Here is a 4,091-nt window from a genome sequence, read left to right on the forward strand (position 1 = left end):
CATGTTGACCAGGATGGTCTCGATCTCTTGACCTCGTGATCCACCCGCCTCGGCCTCCCAAAGTGCTGGGATTACAGGTGTGAGCCACCGGGCCCGGCCCCTTTATTTTTATTTTTTAAAGATGGGGTTTTACCACGTTGGTCAGGCTGGTCTTGAACTCCCGACTTCAGGTGATCCACCCGCCTTGGCCTCCAAGGTGCTTGGATTACAGGCGTGGGCCACCATGCCCGGCCAAGCCACCTATTTTTTTTTTTAAGGTTAAGCCACTGATTTGCAATTTTTATTGAAATAAATGTCATCCATTAAAAACAAGGTTAATTTATAACTTGATCTCAACTTGTCTTTTTAATAGCAGTTGAATTTTTACATAAAAAAATTGCAAAACTTCAACTAAAAAATAAAACATTCAGACAAGTTTACATTTTAAAAATTCGATCAACTTCAACAAAATAATAAGTGACTACATATTAATTTACCTTACTCCTGTGGTCAAAATACATTTTCCATTTAAAACATTTTTATTTTTATTTATTTATCTTTTGAGACAGTTTCGCTCTTGTTGCCCAGGCTGGAGTGCAATGGTGTGATCTTGGCTCACCACAACCTCCGCCTCCCAGTTCAAGTGATTCTCCTGTCTCAGCCTCCCGAGTAGCTGGGATTACAGGCATGTACCACCACGCCGGCTAATTTTGTATTTTTAGTAGAGTCAGGGTTTCTCCATGTTAGTCAGGCTGGTCTCAAACTCCCGACCTCAGGTGATCCACCTGTCTTGGCCTCCCAAAATGCTGGGATTACAGGTGTGAGCCACCGTGCCCAGCCTTAAAACATTTTTAACATCTTCTATACAGCATGGATAGCTTCTAGAGGGAATTAGTATATAGTCTGTTTTTGATCAAGACAACACTAGACAGATGTTGCCGGATGCCTGGATAATGCTGAATGTGATAAAACCAGCGAGACACATTAGACTTTATCTTCAAGATATGAATCGATATCCTTCAACAGTGTGTGGATATCATTTTTATTGGATGATATCATTTTTATCATCATCTACTCAAGCAACTCTGTATTCTAACCATTGCTGAATATTGTTTTTTCTTCTGCAGTACTCTCCAGCAAATATTGTTGGCTTGCTTGACTAGATGAGCTGCTATAGTAGTCAGTCCTGTTAGACTTGGACCATTGTTTGTTTGAAGAGCTGGAAGCTGTCACTCACCCTGAGCACTGTATTTATTATTCCCCTTACTCAGTCCCAGGGACTTCAGCAGCCACAACTCGGTGGCCACCACCATCTTCTGGCAGAGATTTAACTTTTTGAGAACATGTCAAACTGTTTTATCAAGTGGCTGCACCATTTTACGTTCCCATCAATTATGTACAAGGGCTCCAATAACTCCAAATCTTCATCAACACTTGTTATTCAATATTTGTTATTGTCTATGTTTTTGATTATAGCTCTCCTACTGGGTGTGAAGTGGTTTTGGCTTATATTTCCCTAATGACTAATGATGTTGGTTATTTTTTATTCTGCTTCTTGGCCACTTGCATATTTCTAGAAAAATGTCTATTCAAATCCTCTGTCCATTTTTAAATTGGGTTGTCTTTTTTTTTTTTTGAGACGGAGTTTCGCTCTTGTTACCCAGGCTGGAGTCCAATGGCACCATCTCGGCTCACCGCAACCGCTGCCTCCTGGGTTCAAGCAATTCTCCTGCCTCAGCCTCCCAAGTAGCTGGGATTACAGGCACTTGCCAACAAGCCCAACCTAATTTTTGTATTTTTAGTAGAGACGGGGTTTCACCATGTTGACCAGGATGGTCTCGATCTCTTGACCTTGTGATCCACCCACCTCGGCCTCCCAAAGTGCTGGGTTGTCTTTTTATGTTGAGTTGTAAGACTTCTTTTCTGAGATGGAGCCTCACTCTCATCACGCAGGCTGGAGTGCAGTGGCGCTGTCTCAGCTCACTGCAACCTCCACCTTCCGGGTTCAAGTGCTTCTCCTTCCTCAGCCTCCTGAGTAGCTGCGATTACAGGCATGTACCACCACACCCAGCTAATTTTTCTATTTTTAGTAGAGACGGGGTTTTGCCTTGTTGGCCAGGCTGGTCTTGAACTCCTGACCTCAGGTGATCCACCTGCCTCAGCCTTGATGCGCTGGGATTACAACCAGTACTTCTTTACTTATCAGATAGATAATTTGCAAATCTTTTCTCCCATTCTGTGAGTTGTTTTTTCACTTTCTTGACAATACCTTTGAAGCACAAAATTTAAAACTTTTGTCCAATTTATCAATTTTTCCCTAGGTTTCTAGTGTTTTAGGTACCATAAAGCACTAAAGGTACCATATCTAATATATCATTGCCTAATCCAAGGTCATGAAGATTTACACCTATGTTTTCTTCTAAGTGAATAGCTTTACTTTGGGTCTTTGATGCACTCTAAAATTTTTGTATATGGTATGTAGTATGAACGAAGATTCATTCTTTCCATATGAATATCTAATTATTGCAACACTAATTGTTGAAAAGATGCTTTCCTCCTTCATTTGCCTTTTTTTTTTGTTGTTGTTATTTAAGACGGGATTTCACCATGTTGGTCAGGCTGGTCTTGAACTCCCGACCTCAGGTGATCTGCCCGCCTTGGCCTCCAAAGTGCTTGGATTACAGCCGTGAGCCACCACACCCGGCCCATTTGCTTTTGCAAGTTTGTAAAACAACAACAAAAAAATCAATTGGCCTCACTCTATAACTGAGGGCTGCACATATTGTCCTCCTTCCAAAGAGTACAGTATGGAAAGTAGGGAAATGCAACATCACAGTAGAGAAATCTGACAAACTACTATCTCAGTTAGGTGATCAAGGTTGACATCAACAGTGATAAGTTATGCTGTTGATAAGTACCTTTGATATGATGTGATGAAAATGACACTTTATGATCTTCCTCCCCCAAATCTATATACCCAGGCTAATCATGAAGAAACATCAGACAAATTCCATTTAAGGGATATTCTACAAACTCATGAAATCTGGTGGTTGCAGTGGCCTGGAGTCCCATCTACTTGGGGGGCTGAAGCAGGAGGACTGCTTGAACACAGGAGTTCAAGGCTGCAGTGAGCTGTGTTTGTGCCAATGCACTCTAGGCTAGGCAACACAGCAAGACTATTTCTCAAAAAAAACCTGAATGAAGTATGGATTTTAATTACTAATAATGTGTTGATATTTGTTCATTATGTTTAACAAATGTACTATACTAATGTAAAATATTAATAATAGGGAAACTGGATGTAGAAACTGGGTATAGGGCATATGGGAAATTTTTGAACTATCTGTAATTCTTCTGTAAATCTAAATGTTTTTTCTTTTCTTTTTTTTTTTTTCCTGCTCTTGTTACCCAGGCTGAAGTGCAATGGTGTGATCTCGGCTCACCGCAACCTCCGCCTCCTGGGTTCAGGCAATTCTCCCGCCGCAGCCTCCTGAGTAGCTGGGATTATAGGCACGCGCCACCATGCCCAGCTAATTTTTTGTATTTTTAGTAGAGATGGGGTTTCACCATGTTGACCAGGATGGTCTCGATCTCTTGACCTCGTGATCCACCTGCCTCGGCCTCTCAAAGTGCTGGGATTACAGGTGTGAGCCACCGCGCCCGACCTAAATGTTTTTTCTTAAAATAAAAGTTTAAAATATCAATTAGGTGTATTTGTATTTCTTTCTTTTCCTTTTCTTTCTTTCTTTTTTTTTTTTTTTTAGACAGAGTCTCGCTCTCTTGCCCAGGCTGGAGTGCTGTGGCCCGGTTTCGGCTCTCCACAATCTCTGCCGCCCGGGTTCAAGCGATTCTCCTGTCTCAGTCCCCCGAGTAGCTGGGATTACAGGCACGTGCCACCACGCCTGGCTAACCTTTTGACAAATTTTTAGTAGAGACGGCGTTTCACAATGTTGGCCAAGCTGGTGTAGAATTACTGACTTGTGATCCGCTTGCCTCAGCTTCCTAAAGCTCTGGATTACAAGTGTGAGTCACCATGCCCCACCTTTATTTCTTAACTTTAATTGTTTCATGAATCTTTGTTTCTATCCTTTCTCCTATAACCCACTCTTTTT

General features: G+C 41.7%; 1 pseudogene; it reads right to left on the reverse strand.

Moving 5' to 3' along the window:
- Nucleotides 1-748: 748 nt before the first annotated feature.
- LOC119466716 lies at nucleotides 749-1,511 on the reverse strand (annotated as a pseudogene).
- Between the last annotated feature and the right edge of the window lie 2,580 nt (nucleotides 1,512-4,091).

This window comes from Cebus imitator, unplaced genomic scaffold (assembly GCF_001604975.1).
Source record: "Cebus imitator isolate Cc_AM_T3 unplaced genomic scaffold, Cebus_imitator-1.0 Scaffold222, whole genome shotgun sequence".
Taxonomy (NCBI): Eukaryota; Metazoa; Chordata; class Mammalia; order Primates; family Cebidae; genus Cebus; species Cebus imitator.